A 23,521-nucleotide genomic window follows, 5' to 3' on the forward strand; every position below is an offset into this window, starting at 1 on the left:
ACTAAACAAATTTGACCAAGTATAACTTTTTTTTGGGGTGACCACAATTTTTTGGAGTTATCTATGTGAAAGATACACAAGTAACAAAAACACAAAACTTGAAAACAACATTGATGTAAGATATTACATATCTTGAATGAGCACATCATGGAGTGATTAAGTCGGGCCAAAATTCTCTTATAAGAAGGCAAATTTGGCTAAAGAACTCAAATTTTAGGTGAAAATGAAACTCAATTCTCGGGGAGAGATAATTTGAGAGAAAATAGGAAAAAGTGAGAGATTTTTGGTAGGACAGACCTTTAGTACTTCTGATATCAACATCTCTCCAAATATAGCTCAGAATCACAAACGGTTTGTTGTTCAAGAAACTAGACTCAAAGAGATTTAATTTTTTTTATCTAATTTGACATAAAATAATTTTTTCTTGAATCTTTTATGACCTCTATATTCTCTTCATTCTGTAGTTTGACCTTGACTGACTCCAATGTGGATATATCCTTAAACATAGATAAGATTGACATAAAATTTTCTCATTATAAAACTAGACTTCAATAAATTTGATTTAAGTTAATATTTATTCATAAAATGTATTTATTTTGAGAGAAATAATCTGATAGATTTTGGACACTCTAATCTCGCATAATTGAATACTCTTTCTTTTTTAGCTAGCATGACTATTGACTTGAGGCTTGCTGCTTTTGTTGAGTTCTGAATGTTGTTGTTAGGACAACCACTAAACTGCAGTAAGCTCCACCAACTCATCGTATTTTTCTATCTCTTATCAGCTATAAAGTTATTGAGACTGCTAAGCAAATCTTCATCTTGCGATCAGACGAATTTAGAGGCAAATGCCCATTTCCTTTAGGTGCTTCGACACTAAGAAATGATGGTGAGATTTATTCACAATAAAAGAAGATAGCAGGAGAAGTATGGGGATGTGAATACAAAAAAAAAGGGGGGGTACTGGTATTGGAAAGAAAAAAAAAGATAGAATATAAACTTAAACTACTAGAGATGATAGATCAGAAAAAGATCATATTATCTTTATGGGTTGACCGAGTTAACTCATAAAACCTGCTTTGATACCATGTTGAATTTATGAAAAAGAGAAAAACTTCATTAACATGATATAATTTGAGTACGTGAACATCTATTTATAATAGAGAAAACAAGTAAAATCCAATTATAATTAAACTACCTTTATCCCAGTTACACCCAAAGTTAAGATAAGTCCTAAAATAATTGAACAACTGAATATAAATAAAAGACTAACATAATTAAAATAACTTTAAATTGAGACTCTTCTGTGAGACCTCCTTCCATAACAATTCTGGCTAAATAAATTTTTTTATTATGAGAGTCATGTGAGATTCATCCATACCTGATCTTCAATAGCTCTTTTAACTTCAACAAAGCTCAATTGAAGCAAAATTTTGTGCTGAAACTATAGAAGAAGAAAAATTGAAACAATGGAGGAGTCTTTTCTACCCATGAAAACTTTTTTTGCTTGAGCACAATGACACGACTATGTGTTTCTAAAATTGTGGTTCTTTCCCTACTCGTTGAATTCTCAACTTCCCTGCTCAACTACAATGTTTCGAGAAAGAAATATGTTTAATGTTAATATTTTTCCCTTTGAAAAATTGGGCCAAATGACGAAAATGTATGAGAAACTCTCTCTAGCTTATATCTAACAATGGAACTTTTGCAAGTCAAAAAGCACATTTAACAAATAGATAAGCATCCTAAAGGCAAAAAAAAAAAAAAAAAAAAAACAAGAAAAGAGCTTTGTAACGTCAAATAGTAGTAGAGTTAAAAAGGAACACATACAAAAACATTGTGACGAGTAGGAGTGGCATTGAACCGAACCGGTTCGTAATTAGCTCGAGCTCGGCTCAGATTCAGGTCAATTCGTAAGCTCGTGAGCCGGGATACTAAATAAAACCCATTCACCTATAGGGACTCGACAACGGCGGGAGGGAGCTTTGTTTCGACTGTTTGTTGCGATTTTGAACCGCTGCTTTGTAGTCTGAGCGGTCTGTTGCTCATGTGCGTCTAGATGATACTTTCTGGAAGGTGTTTACAGCTTGTTGGCTTTTGCATCAGTTTGAGAGGAGGTATGTTGGGCACCGTTTGATTTGTCCTAGTTGTAGGAAAATTTTTTTTAGCTGTTGAGGTAGACGATAAGGATTCAGATGGTGAAATGCATAATGGTGATGGTGTGGGGAGGAGGATAGTAGAATGAGGGTTAGGTCCAACTCCAGGCTTAGGGTTTCTACGAAGAGGAAAATAAACTTATTTCAAGAAGTACCGACAAAGAGGAGAACGATGTTTGTTGTTCCTTCTTCTAGTTTTCCAGTGTGATGTTGACTATCCTAGAAGCAAAACGAACAAAGCACGAGATGACTTTGGCTGAAATGAAAAACGAAACTATCACAAAAGCTGATCTTGCCAAGGGCAAGTTGAAGAAAAAGCTGGCGGAAGAGAAGGGGGAAAAAGTTGAAGGAATCTGTGTGCAAATTGTAATAGAATGTAATGTAAATTAGATTAGCTTAATTGTATGAAACTAATTATTTTCATCAATCCGTGATTCTGTTCCTTTATTTTAGGATCTAAATTAGACTTAAAATCTGCATACAATAGCCTCCTTGATAGAGGGACCCATGTCTGATTTGGGTTAAAGGAAGAAGTTGCGCCCTACTGACAACTTAAGCTTTTGGTAGAATGGTAAGCGCTTCTTTCCTAAGGTTTGGTATCAAAGCTTGGTCGGGTTCAAATCCCACCTTCACAATTTCATGGAGGACGAACCTCCCTTAAGAGTGAGGGAATGGTGTGTCCGAGGTCTGGGACATGGGTATTGGGTTTCGTTACAAAAAGTATGACAAATACGATATTCTATTTCGGGTAGACGAGATTTGCAAAAAGTATGACAAATACGATGCCGAGAAGCAGAGGAACATTAATTTGTCTGAGGATGATGCATTCGCCTCTTTCGAGGCTAGGGTTGAAGAAGATGTTGAATTGCCTCTAATGGTTTATCTCTAATTTCTGTTATCCGTTTTGTTGTTTCAGTTTCATGTTGTCGGTTGGTCATTTGATTTTGTCGTCGCTGTGGCTTGATTCTGTTTCTTTTTCTTTGTTCTATCGCGTCCAGAAATCCGACGAACCTGCCGTGGAGAAGAATAGAGCTGTCGCTTTTCTGGAGAAGGAATCAGAGATTAGACGCGCTAAGGGTCGCTTGCTTGAAGAAGTCAAGGAACTGGGGAAGTTAGCCAAGAAGAAGGTATAAGGATGATTGCATATATTGATTTACTAGTTGACCAATGGAGTCATGCAGCAATTGGAAGGTGGGCTTAAGATCGAAATATTTTCACGTTTGGTCGGCATTTCAGTATTTTGCAATTGAAACGATAATTTGAAGGTGCATTGGCATGAATGTGTTCCACTTGTGAAAATAAAAAAAGTTCTTTTCTTATTCTGGTTTACTTTGTAAAACTCGAAAGGACACTACAAATTTTGAGGAATGGTGTTGTACAAATGCTTGGCCCAGGGAAGAAATGAAAACGTTTTTTTCTTTGTTCTTATTCTGGTTTGCTTGGTAAAATTCGAAAGGACACTACAAATTTTGAGGAATAGTATAGTGCAAATGCTTGGCCCTGAGAAGAGGATACTTCTTGTTGAAGGTTCTCCAGGTTATCCTTGTCAATGAGATGATCCTTAGACATTCCATTTCGCAGACCACCTGTATGAAATATGTTCCAAGTTTTGTGTAACGATTTCAGTATTCAGATTTTCTGGTGGTTTTATCCTCCAGAATCTTAAGTATCCTTGTATTAAATGGTTTCCTGTGAGTTGATTTGAATAAGCGGCTTTGAAGTAGGGAAGAAAAGTTCCCATTATGCTTCATAAATCGAGCTGTGAGCTGCTGCAGCTCATTGTTTCCAACATCACATATTTATATGAATGCTATGAAAAGCTCTTGATTGGTTTGTAATTTATATGTATAAAAATACCTGCTGTTTGGTGAGGACTGTAACCTTCACCATGGAGGGGATTCCAGTCTTTGTAACTGATAAAATTGTTAGTTTCAATTTCTTGCTGGTAAAGGAGTTTTGAAAGGAAGAACTTGCAGACTCTGCCAATTTAGTTATCTACTCAAAGAGAAGATTGAAGCAATTCCAGATGGCAATGGGAAGTGAAGAAAAATGGAGGTTTAGGAACATCTCAGCAAGGAGCCAAGTTTGATCAAAGTTCAGGTTTTGAAGCCAAACTGAAACTGAAGTCTTCTATATGTTTCTTGTCTTCTCTATTGATCAGAATTTTGACATTTTTATGAAATCAGCTTCTAGTTTGTGCTCTGCCACTGATGTATTTATTTACGTAGATGGAATGGTTGACAAATTCTTCCAGCAAAGAGTCAAGCCAGTTCAGGCAAGATTCTGAAACGAGGTGAATAAAACAGGTGATTTTCACTTTGATTTTTTTTAATAAAAACGAAATATTTTTAAAAACACTCAAACTTTTACCTTTCACTTGAATACTTGAGCATGATGTTGATCTTGAATTTTCTCTCTAGTGAACTAACTAGTGGATTTGTTTCAATGGAAGTATGACTCTGTCTCTTTGTTGCCTCCCACTTCTCTTTTTATTTAAGGCAAAATAATGAAGCTACTTTTCAAATCGTCAAGAAGAAAATCTCCTATAAAAAGATGGCCCTTACACAACTCCTTGGTGATAAAGAAGCTGTCTTCTTATAACCATTTAGATTATATCTGCAATGAGTATGGAGAATGTTTTGGTCTGAAACTACCTCCATTTTTTATTACATTTTGATGCGATAGGAGAAGCTCCAAGCTGAAAATAAAAAAGAGAAGAAAGAATAGATGAAAGTTAAAAAGGAGAGAGGCTAGTTGAAGGAGAACTAGTCAACTCACTATCATCTTAATCGAATGTCATATAGTGGTTAATAACAAATCCTATTGATTTTTAGGTCTCCATAGATTTAGCTAATGGAGTAAAGGAGAGATGATATGTTGGGAGGAAACAAGAGGAAGAAAGAGGTTATGGACTTATGTCTTAATCTTTCTCTTGAGGCTCAATTTATAGATGAATAAGATTATAATATTATAATAATACCCCTAAAATTTAACTAATTGCATCAATGTCATCTTAATAATATGGTTCTTTATTTATTATCATGCTATCACTTGTAAGCCTGTGGGCATTTTTCTTGGTCCATGAGTTTGAGCCCATTTTCCACCTTTCGTGGAAATGTGGGCCTTCTTTGGTTGTATGGGCTTGAACCCATCTTCCAACATTTCCCCTCAAGGTAGAGGTGAGAGAACATCATGAACGCCCAACTTGCTGCAAATAGTGTATAAGATCTTCCCTGTATAAAATGACAGTCCACCATATATTCCAACTCCTCCTCAAACTAGTGGTCTCTTTGTTTTGTTCAAGAGACTCAGATAACATAATATAAGAGAGTCAAATCACTCCTACCCGTAGGACTAAGGTCCATACTCCAGTCAAATGGTCATAGTAAAAAATATTTTTCACTCAATTTCATAAGCAGAAAAGTAGCCCTACTGTGGAGTAAGAGTGTACCCACTTTCTCAGGATAACTAAAAAAAACACCTTTTGGGTGAATAATAGACTTGACTCACGTTGGATGTTGGGTACACTCCTATCCTTTGTAGGTCGTAGGTTTACCGATTCTCAAATGGTAGGAGTAAAACTACCAAATAAGGGGGTAAATCACCAGAAGATAATATTTTGGGCCACCATATGTTTTCTTCTTCATCAAAATAACCAATGCTGACAACAGTCAATCGAGAAGTTCTCCTTCAATAATAATGTTTCAATCAGAGAGACACAATAGCAATAGTCGAAATGAGCCTGGATCCAACTAACATGTACCAAATAATGAAAATCCTTAAAAATGATCCATAAAATACTCTCGCGGATTTACAGAGATATACTTCAGAAGGAGATATCATGCCAACCAGAGAATAATGAGATTGACATTGTCAATCAGAGAAAAATAGCAACAAACGGCAGAACTAAGCTGCATAGATTTCAACTTCTGTAACAGAATGAAGAAAATGCTTTGTTATGGAGATACAATTTGCTGGAATGATGATGAGCTACCACATGATTCTCCGTCAGATAATCAAAACCTTATACTTCGGCACCAATGCATCTCAAGGAAGGCCATCGAAGAACAACAGTTCTAGCCAAAGAAGAAAGATACGATGGCGGAATGATTAATCCGCTCCAATGAATTAAGATCAGTGCGACTTCCTCGTAGTGATTTTTGGATACCCAGTTTGGGAAATTGATCGAAGACATCAATTTTTGGTGTTTCTGAGTGATTTGGTGATGGCTACCACAACCGCTTCGTCTTCTAAAAGTGGTTGTGTACAATTGAGTTACTCTACGTGTTCAACGCCGAATTGCGGGGTGGAATCTCTGAGCATCTCTTCTACTACGGCAGAGTCGCCTGTTCCCACCTTGAAGAGTTATTTTTTTTTTAATTCTGCTACTAGTCACGTTGGTAAAGATTGGTAGGGGTGGCATCGAGCCGAGCCGAGCCCGAACCTGCCTATGTTTGAGCCGAATTTGATTTAAATATTTCGAGCCGAGCTTCAAGCCAAACTTAATCTCGAGCCTAAAATTGTTATCGAGCTCGAGCCCACCGAGTTCACGCCGAACTCAAGCCTCAACATACATTTAAAACTTTTTAAAAAATATATATCAAATAAAATATATATAAAATTATGCATACATTTTAGATAAAATTGGGCATAACCTATATATATAATACATGTATAAGATTGGGCATAACCTCTACTTAAAATTAAACATAATCTATATATATAATACCTGTATAAAATTTGACATGACCTCTATTTAAAATTGGGCATAATCAACATACATAATACCTGTATAAATACTCCATAAAATTGTTTATACATTCCATAAACACTCCAAGAAATTGTTTATACATTCCATAAAATAGTCTCACTCCATACACTGCATAATATTATAAATAAATTTCATACAATAATCAAACACAATAAAATTAAATGAAATATCATTATCAATTTACAATCACCCAAATAAAAACTATAAATCCATTATAAATTTACAAACTATAGTTATTTATCTTCATGCTAGAAAATAATATACGTCCTTGCTTGAGCAAAATTTCCACATATGACAAAAACAAAAAAATAAAATTAGTTATTGTCAAATAAAAAAATACTCTTCCACTAGTAGTTACTTAATGTCGTTAAAAATATTAAAATTACCATGATGAGAAAAACATGAAAAATCATGTAGTTGGTAGCATTATCTCCGCACTCTTCTTCTCAGGTTGTAATCATTAAACAAAATTTTAATAAATAAAACTAAAAAATATACTAAAAAATATCGTAATAAATAATTAATCAAAGAAATTCACCTTTTGATTTTTCTTTATACCGTGAAGAGTCCGAACCCAACCACTGCCACAAATCAAAGTTTGAAATGTATTTGGTACCAAGGAAGAACGATACGAGTCTATTACTCTACCACCAGCACTAAATAATGACTCTGAAGCTACTGTGGATATGAGAATTATAAGGGGGGTTAGTCGACAAACTTAAAATTTGAAGTTCATCTTTATCTTCTGCTTTAAATTCATTTAATTCCTCTACATGAAATTCAATTTCAAACTTGGTGTTAGTGTGGACGAGTTCATATACATTGGAAAACAGTTTCGAGTGTTAGTGCCCCAAAATAAGAAAAATATAAAAAACAAGAAAATGAGTAACTTATAATAGTAATTAAAACATAACATTTAAACCCCAAATTAGGTAAACAAACATGATTACAACAAAAATAAGTAATTTAATGTATAATTAAAATAAATTAATATATTAATTAATTGAATTAGATATTATAGTATTTAATGATTGCAATTTATTATACATTAATACAATAATTACGTGAGCCAATTAACTGTGTACATGATTAATTATAAAAAATAAACAAGAAAATTTGATCAAATGCTAATTTTAACACACTATATTTGTATGTATTATTGCATCGTCTAGGAAAAACAGGCTGAGAATAGGATATGCAAGTTTTTTTTTTTTTTTTTTATAAAAACCGCACGTGTGAAACTTGCATGTGTGAACTGCACGTGCGAGTTTGTACGCTGTGTGGTATGGCGCGTCGAGGGGGGAAAATAATCTCCCCCCTCAACTTAGGTCTCCGAACTTTAGGCATCCGGGGGTTCCCATTCCGGCGAGATCGGTGGCCGGCTGATTTGACGGCGATAGCAGGCGGTGGTAGTGGGGTGACGACGATGGGAGAGGGTCCAGAGCAGCCGCTCTAGTTGGGGTACGACAAGGCGAGGGTGACGCTACGGGAGTCGACGGGGACGACGATGAGAGACAGAGAAGGCGATGAGCGGGGGGAAGGGGCACCGACGGCGAGAGGGAGAAGGGAGATGGAGGCCGAGAGAGGGAATTTCGGAGGAAGAAGAGAGAAGGGAAGGAGGAGACGAAGAGACCAAGGGCAGGAGAGAGACCGAAAAAGAATTTCGGGAGAGAGAGTGCAAGACTCCTGAAAATTTGCCCCATCCCGCCGCTAGTTAAATTAACGAGTCGGCTTGCGAGCTGACGAGCGGAACCTGGCTCTGCTCGAGCTTGGCTCGTTAACCTAAATGAGCCCATTTCTGAGTTTGAGTTCGGCTCGAGCTCGATATATAACGAGTCGAACCGAGCTAAACACGAGCCGCTCGCGAGCCGGCTTGGTTCGAAGCCACCCCTAAAGATTGGTGTGTCCGTTTCAGATCATGGTGCCGTGGTTCTTGACCATCGGTTTCGTTAAAAGGGGCTCGTGAATAGCCTGACTGATCGAGATCCAAATCCACCCTCCAATAGTTCCCACTCGTTCGAATCGGGTGGAAATGCTTTAACAAAAACTGCAAATGGACGATTGCATAAGCACGCCTTGGAACATGATTCTGTGTCTTCCGAGCTCAATTCGCCTTTTGACGGTCCTGTGAAAACTTGCGCCAAGCAGCCTGCTCCTATTGCTAGGACCCATGATTTTAGTTGTAAAGAGGATTGATCGACTCCCCCTTCGTATAAAAAACCATATCGAGAGCTCTCAATAAAAAAAAAAAAAAAAGGAGACAGATGCTGAGGCATGCACCCAATATATAAAAAATATGAATTTAAAAAATCATAGTTATGGGTTCTAAAAATCATTATTCTGATATCATGTTGATTTAGTTCATGGAAGAAAAGGAGACATATTAAGAAAGAAAAGAAGGAAGAAAGAGCTAATAGACTTATGTTCTAACTCTCCCCCTGCGAAAAGTCCTCCAATTTTGAACCTTAGTCTTGGGAGGAGGGAATGGAGGTTTCTTTCGACTCAAATAAGCTTGATGAAGGAAATAGAGGAGCCAATCCGACAGATGAAGAAGACGACTGCGACTAGACGAAGGTTAAAAACTGGAGGACTTTTCGCAGAGCGAGGACGGGATCTTCTAAGACAACCTTCAGTTTCCATGGCTCGATTTTGACTATTGGGTGCACGGGACCATCCATTCGCATCACCATTGGCACTGACGGGAAGCAAGCATTCGTTTCTTTTCCGGCGACAGCTTGCGCTATCTTCCTCCAACAGTTCGATGCTATCACCTTTGAGGACTCACACAACACTTGATCCAGTGATCTACATGTCGGAAATCTCATCTTCCACTTTACCGTATTCTGTTACAAAGATCGGTAGGAGTGTAAAATCATCTAGAGTCGTGGTGATCTGGTTATGGCACACATTTACATCCCCGAGCTTGTCGGGTCCTTCGGTTTGTCCGCTTTCCAAGTGGCTCTCAGAGATTATCTCCCAACGGAAATTATTTCTCCAATAACACAATCTCCGGACGTTCAACACCCATTCCCTCTACGACATGCATGCTTTCCACCATTATCAATCTCTAACCTTGTTTCAAACCCAGCTTCTTCACTGACCATCTCGAACCAAAACCCATCCCCTTACCCTTTGCCTTCACCACTGAATGTTCATCTTCTCCCCGATTCATTGTTACGGGGAAGACAACTTCGCACAACTGCTGATCTTGCCATCATGGTCGGTACCACCTGGAACTGCGCAAGCCTCGTTGCGTGGTTTAGCACACGCCTTCGACTGGATCATCACCCACAGGTATCATACATGGACCCCTTGGTCTAGTTGATCCCCTTTCAATCCGCTGATGACAAGATCATTGCCTTGAACACCCTCTCTTGTTGCCAAGCTCTTGTCGCCGGATTCACGAACCGGGAACCTTCGATGCCTATCTCTCATTTCGGATAGTGGGTCTCGATTTGGGGAATTCCGATTGAACTATGGTTTGGAGACATTCTTCGTTGAATTGCTGTCATCTTCAGTCAACTTCTCTCGCTGGCCCCAAACTCTGCCTCTCAGTCTCTTCTAGATGTTATTCTGAATCAACATTGGACTATGTGTTGCTTCTTCAAGATAATGGCCGGGGAGGATTGCTTCCGGGCCAACGCTGTTTTTGATGATTTTTCTACTGTCACGTACTCCAACCACTAACATGGTGAACGGCAATCCTCGCTGCAACATCTATCTTTGGTGACTCGCTCTAGCCGAGTCATTGTCAAACCGAGTCGCTTGACTCAACCCGACAATCAGCCAGCCACCCCCTCTCTGGCCTCTGCACCCACCTCCGTTGATTTTTTGAATTCACTATCTTGCTCAAGCACCCCTGCGCCTCCCTCCTTTCCCCTGCTCTTCTGCTAGACGCTTCAATTCCCCTACCGTACCTTATCACCACAGATTCACCACCCCCCACCCCCCCCCCCAAACCTAATCTTTTAAACTCCTAGCCTGGACAACAACCTCCGTACTTGACGCCTTTACCCGACTCTCAACTGCCACCTCCCAACCACCTAAAAACTCCTCCCTTACACAGTACACACGTGGCCATCTCAACCCCTCTGCATTCCCCCTCCAGACCCCTCCAAAAGCACTATAAACACCTCCCACTTGAGTCCATTTCTCACCATCCCATCCCCACCCCAACTCCTAACTTCTTGCAGAAATGGCCACCCTGCCCCCCCTCTCTTGATCATCCTCATCTTGATTTGGATAATTCTGATTTGGAGTCTACCACTGCTATATTGCCAGTCTCCCCAGCATGAGTCGCCCTAAGAGATTACTTTATGGATTAGCTAATGGAGAAAAGGAGAGACGGTATGTTGGGGAGAAAACAGGAGGAAGAAAGAGGTTATGGACTTGTGTCCAAACCCTCCTCCTAAAATTTAATTATAGATGAATAAATTATAATATTATAATTATGCCACTAAAATTTAAACTAATTACATCAATGCCATTTTTTTAGATAACTCTTTATTTACCATTGTGGTACCACTCTGTGGGCCATCCTTGGTTTGTGGGCTTGAACCTATTGTCCATCTTCCAATAGACTTGAATAAGTGGGTCTTCTTTAGTCGTGTGGGTTTGGGCCCATCTTCCAATACTCCCCCTCAAATTAGGGGTGAAGGAACATCATAAATGCCTAACTTATTACAAATGGTGTATAAGATCTTCCAATATAAATAGCAACCCATCATGTCTTCCAACACTCCCCCTCAAGTTGGTGATCTCTTTATTCTTGTCAAGTGACCCAACCAACATAATAATGGTGAGAGAAAAATCACTCTTAGCCTTATGACAAAGCTCCATACTTCAATCAATTGGTCGTGGTCAAAAATACTTTCCACTCAATTTCAAAGGCGAAAAAGTAGCCCAATTGGGGGCACAGTCTACCTACTTTCTCAGGGTAGCTGAAAAAAATATTTCTTGGGTGAATAATGGTGTATAGGATCTTCCAATATAAATAGCAGCCCATCATGTCTTCCAACACTCCCCCTCAAGTTGGTGATCTCTTTATTCTTGTCAAGTGACCCAACCGGCATAATAATGGCGAGAGAAAAATCACTCTTAGCCTTATGACAAAGCTCCATACTTCAATCAATTGGTCATGGTAAAAGATACTTTTCACTCAATTTCAAAGGCGAAAAAGTAGCCCAATTGTGGGGCACAGTCTACCCACTTTCTCAGGGTAGCTAAAAAAAATATTTCTTGGGTGAATAATAGACTTGACTCACGCTGGATGTTGGCATACTCCTATCCTCTGTAAGTAGTGGGTTTATAAATATTTGTTAGAAGTGATAATAAGAGGGTAATGGGGAATCACCAGAAGATAAAATGTTTGGGCAACCATATGGTTTTTCTTCATCAGAATAACCAATGTTGACAACGGTCAGCAACCGAGAAGTCCTTTAATAATAGTCAGCGACTGATAAGTCCTTCAATAATAGTGTCTCAGCCAAAAAGACATAATAATAACAACAAAAATAGACCAGGGCCCAAATAACAAGTACCATATATTAAAAGTCCCTAAAAAGGACACATAAAAAAAAATCCGTTGTGAGCCCATCAGAAAGTTGTGCACCAAATAATACGTTGATCGAGTATTAAGTTGTCAATTATCCAAGATAATACTCCAGTCGAAGGCAAGGCACCGAGTTAGACTGAGGGAAGCCATTAAGTCGAGTCGAGTTGTGGGAGAAATCGGTATAGAACTCGGGACCCGGACCATGTTGTAATTAGCCGTTTTCTTTCTTCTTGCAAGCCACTATTGCTATTCTTCAAGAAACTATATGTCAGCATATGACTGATCTTATTGCTCGAGATTTTTTGTCTTCCTCCTGGTTAGATTGGTGTGCCATTGATGCAGTGCGTCACTCGAGAGGTTTGATCATCCTTTGGAACTCCAATGGTGTGGCTGGACCTTCTTGATTTTCGCATTGGCCAGTTCTCCATTAGCTTGCAGATTCGTGATTGCTGTTTGGGCTGTACTTGGAGCCTGTCGGGAGTTTTTGGACCCACCCGCTATCACCAGTGCATCATCTTTTGGGATGAGCTATATGATCTTCTTCAATTTTGGTCAGTTCCTTGGCTAATTACGAGGGATTTTAATGTCATTAGATTCTGATATAAAAAGTCTCTGCTAGCCACCCGGATCTCCCCTTCCATGTGAGGTTTTGCTGATTTCATCGGTAGCTATGAGCTTGTGGAGATCCTGTAGTCGGGAAAGACCTTCACTTGGTCAAATGGTCAAAGGCAACCCATTCTTTCTAAGCTTGACAAAATCCTTGTGAGTTCAGATTAGATTCAACTTTATGACATAGTGTTGGGTAGGGTGCTAAATCAGATGAGCTATGACCATTGGCCGATCTTTCTGACCACCTCCTTCGGGCGATGGAATACCTCCTCATTTCATTTTGAGAACTCCTGGTTGATGGATACCGATTTTGAAAGCTTCCTAGCTAACTGGTGGGTGAGTCTTATTATTGATGGTAGATCTGATTGGTCCCTCCCCTAAAAATTGAAACTACTCAAGGTAAAATTGAAGACTTGGGCTTCTAATATGAGCTCCTCTCTCTGAGCTGAGAAAGACTCCCTCCTTTTCCAAATTGAGATCTTGGACCTGATCGTGGAGCAAAGGTATCTTTGCTCTACTAAAATTTCCTCTCGGATCGATCTTCAATCCTGTTTTTATTCTATTCTCCACTTGGAGAAAGAGCGTTGGAAACAACGTGCCCAATTTCGTTGGTTGATAGATGGTGACACCAACACTAAATTCTTTCATGTTGTCACTTCGTCGAGGCGAAGGACTAATTGAGTTACCTCGTTATGCAATGACAATGAGGTAACTACATATATATCCTCTATTCCTGATGCTTTGATCAAGTTCTATGCAAATCTCTTCATAGAGGTGTGCCCTTGTAGACCGAGACTTCAACACCTCCACTTTGCCAAAATCTCTACTACATCTGCCTCCTTGGAGCTTCCTTTTTTCTAACATGGAGATCAAGGCTGCAGTTCTTGGCATGGCATGTGATCGTTCGCCTGACCCTGATGGATTTAATGGTGATTTCTATCGGAGAGCTTGGCCTACTATAAAACAAGATGATAACGCTATGGTTTGGGGCTTCCACAAAAAAGTTAACATTTCAGAGTATTGGAGATTCTTTATTTGCCTTGGTCCCTAAAAAGGCTAGTTTGGAGCAATCGGGGGATTTCTGGCCTATTAGCCTCATCTCTAGCTCATACAAGATCCTTACTAAACTTCCGGCTTGTCGTATGAAGACCTTCCTGCCTTTAGTGATTCATAATGGCCAAGGGGCTTTCCTCAGGGGCAACAATATTCTAGACTCTACTATGGTGGCCCATGAATTATTTGATCACTTCTCTCGGTCCAGTGCCCCTCACTTTTCTTTGAAGCTAGATCTTAAAATGACCTTTGACTAGGTGAATTAGGATCTTCTGGATGACTTATTGGGTCAGATAGGGTTTAGTGATCGGTAGAGATTTTGGATTAGGAGTTTCAAATCTATGGCCTCCTACTCCCTCTTGCTTAATGGGATTGTTTGCGGCTTCTTCATGGGGTCCTATAGAATAAAACAAGGTGATATGTTCTCTCCTCTCTTATTCAACATTGTTGTTGAGCTCTTATCTTCTATGATCTACAAGGCCAATGATGTTGGGTGGTTGGATTCGATTAGTTACACAACAGAGTTTGATGTGCCTCTTCTTCAGTACATGGATGACACACTTATTTTTTGTGTTGGTACCCTTGATTATGCCGTGAATATCAAGGCACTACTAGAGTTATTGAGATTGTTTCAGGCCAAAAGATCAATTGGCTGAAAACCACTCTTTTGGGGCTTAGCACCAGACCAAATTCTCTTCAGGTAATGGCGAATTTGTTGAAATGCTCATTATTTGTTGGAAGATAGGGTCCAAGCCCACACAATCAAGGAAGACCCACATATCCAAGTGTGTTAGAAGATGGGCTCAAGCCCATAAGACCAAGGAAGGCCCATACATCCAAGAAATATAGAAGACGGGTTCAAGGCCTATATATCAAGGAGAAGTCCCATAGGCCCACATACAATGATGGCAAGATGGTAAATAAAAAAGTCATCTCATATAGATGACATTGCTGTAATTAGGTTAAAGTTCCAGAGTTAAAACCCTAAACCCTATACCCTAAGTTTAAAGGTATTATTGTAATACAGTAGTTTCATTAATCTATAAATAGAGCTCTAGGGGGAGAGTTAGGACATCAAGTCCATAACCTCTTCTTCCTCTGGTTTTCTCCCAAAAGGTCTCTCTCCGTTTTTCTCTATGAGCTAAATCTATGAAGTCCTGAAAATCAACATTATCCTCGACCCTGACCACATACCTCAGCCTTCCCCTATTTACCCCTCACACTAGTAAGGAATTATGGACCCTGGTTATTGAGCGACTGGAATCCTATTTGGCCACCTGGAGAGGTCAATTCCTCTCAAAAGCTAGAAGACTTGTCTTTCTTAAAGCTTGTTTGGCCGGTATTCCCAACTATTTCCTCCTTTCTTCACAACCCTACTTCGTTTTGTAAGCAAATTGATAGATTGATGAAAAGATTCCTTATCATCTTGTGGGAGGAAGTATGTGTGCATCTCCAAATCTAGGGGAGGGCTGGGTATACGACTCAACATTGATATGAATACGACTCTTCTGCTTAAGTAGTTTTGGAAATTCAACACTTTTGGTAGTAATCTTTGGAAGGTGATGGTGTCCTATAAGCTGAACTGGCAGAATCATTGGTGGACTTCGGGAGGAAAGAGAGCTCTGCTTTCTGCAATCTGGAGAGTTATATTCCTTCACCTTCCCCTTTTTAGCTTGGGTATTCGCTTCCATGTTGGCAAAGGTCACACGGTTCGTTTCTACGAGTATTGGTGAGTTCCAGGCCTTTGAGGGCCTCTTCTCAGTGTTGCCTCTTTGTTGTTGATGCCTGGAGATCTTGGTCATGGGATATTCACCTCTGATGTGATTGGATGACTTGATCGCTTCGCTGGCCTCAGGCCTTTTGGAGATGATCCCTTCCTCTAGAAATGATTGATTCAATGATTTGGTGGTCGAAAGCTAGTGGTGTTTTTTTTTCTCTTCTACTTACTCCCTCATTATGGGATGGTCTTTGTCATCATCTGATCATGAGGTGGCTCTTATTTGGCATTTGTGTGCTCCTCTTAAAGGTCAAAATTTTCTTATGGATTGCCGAACTTGATAAAAGCCTTAATGCTGACAATGCTGTGAATGTGAATGAACTAGTGAAAGTTGTTGGAAGATGGGCTCAAGCCCATGAGCTCAAGTCAAGAAGCCCACACGTCAAAGAAGTGGCATATGTGTAACATATGGTACTTTCTATAAAGATGGCATAGAAGTGTAAATAGGTGTTCCTTTTATGTCTTTTGTTTTATCAAGTTGTAGCCCTAAGGGCATTGTAAAACTATAAATAAAGGCATTGGCTAAGAGGTAGGGTATTGAAGCACTCTCCTCTCTTTCCAAAAATTCGTCTAGCCCTCATTTTTCTTTTTGACGCAACCCTCTTCTCCCTTAATCCAAACTCTCTCCTTCCTCGTTCTTCTTCTTCTCTTCTCCTTCTCTCTTCTTCTTCTTCTTCTTTCTTGTTGATCTAAAGTTTCTTTCATGAGATCCTAAATTCTACATGGTATCAGAGCAAGGAGTTTAGGATCTCTCTTCATGGAGTTATTATGAAATATGTTCAAGAAGTTGTAAAAGGAGTTCAATCATGAAGAGATAAGTTCATGCTCTTCTTATTTACGTTTTTTTTTGTTTCCTTTTCTTATTTACATACTCCTTTTTACTATTTTTCTTTACTTCTTGAATTTTGAGTCACATCAAGTCAAGATAAATCTTTATATGTTGTAAAGATTTATTTCTATGACTAAATTGATGTTATAATCTTGACTCCTTATAAATCAATTACAAGAGTGATCAAGATCATTTGTTGTTTGCATCTTATTAAGATTGATGAGTAAAATTCAATTACCTTTATGTAATTTGGATCCATCTCATTTGAGGTAGAATTCCAGCACATGTTGCTGTATCTTCTCCTACTTAAGGTTGTTCATGGCTTTGTGTTATGTTGTTGGATGCCCATTATATGTTTGATGAAATTCCAGCAGTCATTTACTTTTTGTAGTTCCTTTTTTTTTTTTTTACTTCAACAATTGAATTTTTTTTAGTTGAAGTCTCCCATGAGCTGAAGATAAATCTCTTCTAAGTGTCTTGGTTTGCTGTTAAATCTTCTCTAAATTTTTGTCTATTGCTCGTTTGTGTTGGAGTTTGGAGTAAGGCCTAATCGGTTGTATCTACTTTCTTCTCTTTGTTCTTATGAATACAAGAGAAGTTGAGTGATGGCTGGATGTTATTATCACTTTCTAAAGGCACAAATTTGTTGATAATTTGGTACTTGCTCTCGTGATAGAAATTGGTTCTTGTTCTCTTTTGTTGGTGACTGATTTGGTCTACGGGTTCTTCAAATTACATTGAGTAATTGTTTTTTGAAGAAGACCTTTTCCCTTGACCTCCATATTTTACTTGCCTTATCATGGAGATTGGATACAATAGTAATAAGAGTGATATACTCCGTATTACTACAATTCCACTTAGAGGTCTCTCCAATTACATGAGCTGGTCATAGTCAGTTCAGATGTTCTTATTACTCGTGACCTCTTGAACCATGTTGTTAACTTTCCTCTTCCGATTGATGAAGAAGATGCGTTCTACCACAAGTGGGTTAAGGATGATAACATGGTGATAAGTTGACTCATTAATAGCATGAAAGAGTAGGTGGCCAACAATGTAGTCCACTTGGAAACCTTCAAGAACATATGGGACACTTGTGCCAAGCTTTACTCAAGCACTGCTTCATTACAAAAAATATATGATGTCTTACAAAACATGCCGCATACGAAACAAGGAAATAATATTCACGAATTTTTGGCACGGTTTCGAGGTCTTCTTCAAGAATGGAAACTAGCTCAGCCATATTCCACTGATATTGCTGTTCAAGAACGACAAAGAGAAGCTTTGGCAACAACCATTTGCTTATCGAATATTAAACCATACCTTGAGGTGGCCAAAACTCAACTTCTAAGTTCTTCTGCTCTTCCATCCTTTGATGATATTAGATGTTACATTACTTCGGATACCGGATCCATCCCCTCCTTCTCCTATTGATGCTCCATCAGCATTGTTCTCTAGCAATCAGGGAACATCTTCCTCATCCCGAGGATGGGGTAGAAATATGAGAGGAGCTGAAAAATAGAGGTGGTAGAATAGGTCAGAATTATTTTCGTACTGAGCCTCAACTTTGCACTTATTGTGGCCATCAGAACCACCTTGTGGCATCATGTTGGAAACTTCATGGCAAGCCTGATTGGGCCACAACTAACCCAATCTCGATTAACGTTGAGAAAAATGAAGATAAGGCTGAATCATCATCCAAAAATGTATCTCTTACGGCTGAGGACTATGCTGCATTTAAAAAATGAAGTCCTTCATGGAATCATCTATTCCCTCATCATCTACTGTTGCCACTACTATTGCCTCAGGTATGCTTTCTTCCTCTTCTTCCTCTTCCTCTTGGATCATCGACTCTGGGGCCTCCGAACATCTATCAGGTAACAAACACTTGTTGTAGTCCTTATCTCTTTGTTATCCTCATAAATTCGTTACTATTGCTGATGGTACCCAAACCAAGGTCCTTGGCAAAGGTTCATTCTCTCTTACTTCATCTATTCTCCTTCAAGATGTTTTGTTTGTTCCTCCATTTCCTTTAAATTTGCTCTCGGTTAGTCAATTGACCAAACAATTAAATAGCTCTATCACCTTCTCACCGTCTTCTTATGTCTTTCAGGATCTCACTACGAAGCGGGTGATTGGTGGCAGCCATGAAAAGGGGGGCTTGTACTACTTCACTCTTCCACCATTAGCTGCATTATCGTCCACTAAATCTGAGGCCCAACTTTGGCACAACCGACTTGGTCATCTGTATATCCCTTCACTTAGTTCTTTGGTTCCATCTTTAAAAGGACTTTCTAATTTCAGTTGTGAGGTTTGTCAATTAAGTAAACATATCAGGAGTACATATTCTCCTCGTCTTACAACTACAAGTATTGTTCCGTTTGAGCTAATACATTATGATGTATGGTGCCCTTTATGTGTCTCAAATATTTCCCAAGTTAAATATTTTGTCATTTTTGTTGATGATTTTACTTGAGTGACTTGGTTATATCTATTTAAAGAGTGTTTTGAAATTCTTTCTTTCGTTTCAAAATTTTCATGTTATGGTCTTGACACAATTTGGGAAGAAAATTCAAACCCTTAGATCTGATAATACTAAGGAATACACGTCTCATGACTTCAAATAATTTTGTCAGAGTGATGGGCTTATTCATCAAACATCATGTGCCTATACTCCTCAACAAAATGGTGCTGCTGAAAGGAAGAATCGTCAACTTCTTGAAGTTGCTCGGGGCCTCCTCTACTCCATGAAGGTACCCTATTTCTATTGGCCTCATGCTATACTTACAACATGCTTTCTCATTAATAGGTTACCTTCACCAGTCCTTCATCATAAAACTCCTTACTCTGTGTTATTTAATGGGGAAGATTTTTTTTTTCCTTTGAAAGTGTTTGGATGTACGTGTTACATCCCTAGATAAAAATAAACTTGATCCTCGGTCTATGAGGTGCATTTTTTTGGGGTACTCTCGCACCTAGAAAGGTTATGTCTGTTACAATTCTACCCTTCGGAGGATGTTTATCTCTAGGAATGTGACTTTCTTTGCTACTCCTCCCATGATGCTCCTCCAGGATGGACTTGTCCTTCTACTACTCGTCCGCTTGTGCCGTTCAATCTGGAAGTGGGTCCATCCCCTAATGCACCGGTCGTACCTTCACCTGTGGATTTGCCGGATCCACCCGAGGTAAGTCCTTCTCCTCCTATGAATGGACCTGAATTTGATACTCGGCCTATTGCTTTAAGAAAAGAATGTCGCTCTTGTACTACTTCACATCCTATCTCAAATTTTATGTCTCACCATCGCTTGTCTTCCGAGTGTTTTTCAGTTTCTTGTGTCCCTTTCTTCTACTTCCGTTCCGCAGTCGTATCAGGAGGCCCTGAGACATCCAGGATGGAAGGTGGCTATGGATGAAGAAATGCACGCCTTATACGAAAACCAAACCTGGTATTTAACATCACATCCGAAAGGTAAAAGACCAGTTGGTTGTCGATGGGTTTTTTTGGTGAAACATAATCCGGATGGATCGGTTGCTCGTCTTAAAGCTTGACTAGTTGCTAAGAGTTGTACGCAGTGCAATGGGATGGATTCTGAGGAGAGTTTTTCTCCTGTTGCAAAATTGAATTCAGTACGCATCATCTTATCTATTGCTGCTAACTCCTCATGACCCGTCTATCAGTTGGATGTTAAAAATACTTTTTTAAATGGTGATATCAGTGAGGAAATTTATATGGTTCAACCACCTGGTTAAGTGGTTGAGGGGCAGTCAGTATGCCGGTTAAAAAAGTCTTTATATGGGCTTAAGCAGTCCCCTCGGGCTTGGTTTGATAAATTTAGTCAAACACTCCTACGGTTTGGTTTTCATCGGTGCTCAGTTGATCATTCCGTATATTATAAAGATACGGTCAAAGGGAAAATATTATTGACCGTATACATGGATGTTATTATCTTAACCGGTGATGATGCTTTGAGCATACAAAATGTGAAGCAGATAATATGTCAGGAATTCAAGACTAAAGACCTTGGTATGCTTAAATATTTTTTGGGTATAAAAGTTCTTCGATCCAAACATGGGATAACATTGTCTCAAAGGAATTATGTCTATGATCTCCTTTAAGAAACATGAATGAAGGGTTGTAGACCAGTTGACATACCTATGTATACAAATGTAAAATTATGTGCCACAAATGAAGAAGATATTGATATTGGCAAATATCAAAGACTCGTGGGCAAATTGATTTATCTCATGGTAACTAGGCCAGACATATCATATGCTGAAAGTGTGGTGAGTCAATTCATGCACAAACCACAAATTACCCATTGGCAGGCTTTAGAGAGAATATTACGTTATCTAAAAAGAGCTCCAGGAAGAGGATTGCTGTATAAAAAACATGGGCACTTCAACATAGAAGGCTTCTCAGATGCAAATTGGGCTAGATCTCCTGATGATAGAAAATATACATCAGGATATTGTACTCTGGTTGGGGGAAACTTGGTTACATGGAAAAGTAAGAAGTAAAATGTGGTTGCAAGATTTAGCGCCGAAGCAGAATACAGAGCTATGGCCCATACCGTTAGTGAACTTTTATGGGTCAGGACCCTTCTTACCGAACTAGGTTTTTATAAAAAGGGGTCCATGAATATGCATTGTGATAATCAAGCAGCCATTCATATCACTTCAAATCCAGTTTTTTTATGAAAGAATTAAACATATTGAGGTGAATTGTCATTTTATACGGGAGAAGTTTCAAGCAGGAATAATCTCTTTCAAACATGTGTCATCTCAAAAGCAAGTAGCTGATATACTCACTAAATCGTTACATCTAAAATCCTATCGTTTATATGTGGCAAACTTGGTATTTATGATGTCTTTTCTCCTCCGGCTTGAGGGGGAGTGTTGAAAGATGGGCTCAAGCCCACGAGTTCAAGACAAGAACCCACACGTCAAAGGAGTGACATATGTGTAAAATATGATACTTTCCATAAAGATGACATAGAAGTGTAAATATGTGTCCCTTTTATGTCTTTTGTTTTATCAAGTTGTAGTCCCTAAGGGCATTGTAAAACTATAAATAAAGGCATTGGCTAAGAGGTAGGGCATTGAAACACTCTCCTCTCTTTCCACAAATTCGTCCAACCCTCATTTTTCTTTTTGATGCAACCCTCTTCTCCTTTAATCCAAACTCTCTCCTTCCTCGTTCTTCTTCTTCTCTTCTCCTTCTATTTTCTTCTTCTTCTTCTTTCTTGTTGATCTAAAGTTCATTTCATGAGATCCTAAATTCTACAAAAGTGAATGAAAATTACTTTTTTGTGTTAGCGTGGTCAAAGTAAAATACAGTGTAAAATACTTTATTGTGTTAGTGTTCATAATAAAAATGTAGTGGAAAGAGGAGAGCAAGTTTATTAATAAAATACTATGATAGATTTAACTTTATTAAGTTAATTTTATTTATTTTTAATTAACAAAATAAGATAAATAATTTTAAAATTTAATTTAATTAAATATAAAAATAATATACCTAAACAAACATGGTTACTTTTATAATGTCTAGATACTTAAAAAAAATCTTACTTTTCCAATATCTAAATTATCAATCTTAAATTAGTAATTTAATATAATATCAATAATATAATAAATAAATAAATAGTGTATTTTATTTATAAAAGAAGATAGATTTTTAGTTTAGTCTATTAAGATGATAATTACAAAATAAAATAAAATAAATTAATTTAATTAATTATAAAAAATAGAATAAATAAACATAAATATTTACTTTTATAATGTCTAGATACTTGATCAAATTCTTTCTTTTATAATATCTTAATTATCACACTTAAATTTGTAATTTAATATGATATTAAAAGTCATGAATATAATAAATAAATAAATAGGCTATTTTATTAATAAAATAAGATGAGTATTTCCATTAAAATTCAATTAAATTAGTTTATACTTGTCAGAAAAAAAAAGTATAATTACATACTAATCTGAAAGCTTTTGGAATTGCGGCAAATGGTTGTAGCTTATGGCTTATATATTGATAGGAAAATAACAAAAAAGAAGAAAAGAAAATGCTTAGTGGCTTGATAGTAATAGTAAAGAAGACAAAATCCATGGTGAATTTCTTTTCACCTAATCGCTCTTTGCAACAACTTTTCCCCCTTTTTCAGGCATGCAAAGAAAAGAAACCAAATCCAAAATTTTCATTCAACTTTGATCTCTACTCGAATCAAATAGTTCAATAAAAAAAATCAATCTGGACATTTTACTTCTACGAATAAAAATAAGTCCTCAATAATCTGGAATTAGCTACAAAATTACATGACCGACAACACTCAATAATCCAATCCCCACGATTGCCTTGACTGACAAGCCCTTGGTGTTTTTTACCAGTCACGGGGGAAACCCAATCTGGGTTTGAGAGGTGGTTTTTGGAGATCTCAAAAGAGTAGAGGCGGAAGAGCATACCCAATTCCTGTGGAATGGGACGAATTAGTTGATTAGTGTGGAGGTTGATGTCGTTGAGGTAGGCGTAGTAGGCGAGTTGAGGCAGGATAGGTCATTGAGACGGCTAGAGGAAAGGTTGAGAACGGCGAGATTTAACAACGATTTGAGATAAAAGAGGGATAGGGCCAAGAGGAAGGCTTCGAAACTCGGAACCAAGCGTCAATGAGTGTCGAGAGAAAGGGACCATCGATAGGGAAACTCACAGTCTCCGTGCCCACAAGAGGAAGATTGATAAACAAAGACGAACAGGAAGAGGAAAGAGGAAAGG

This window comes from Aristolochia californica, unplaced genomic scaffold (assembly GCF_029961685.1).
Source record: "Aristolochia californica isolate CCGP_79_NKW_82.1479 unplaced genomic scaffold, dmAriCali1.0.hap1 SCAF_16, whole genome shotgun sequence".
NCBI classification, from domain to species: domain Eukaryota; kingdom Viridiplantae; phylum Streptophyta; class Magnoliopsida; order Piperales; family Aristolochiaceae; genus Aristolochia; species Aristolochia californica.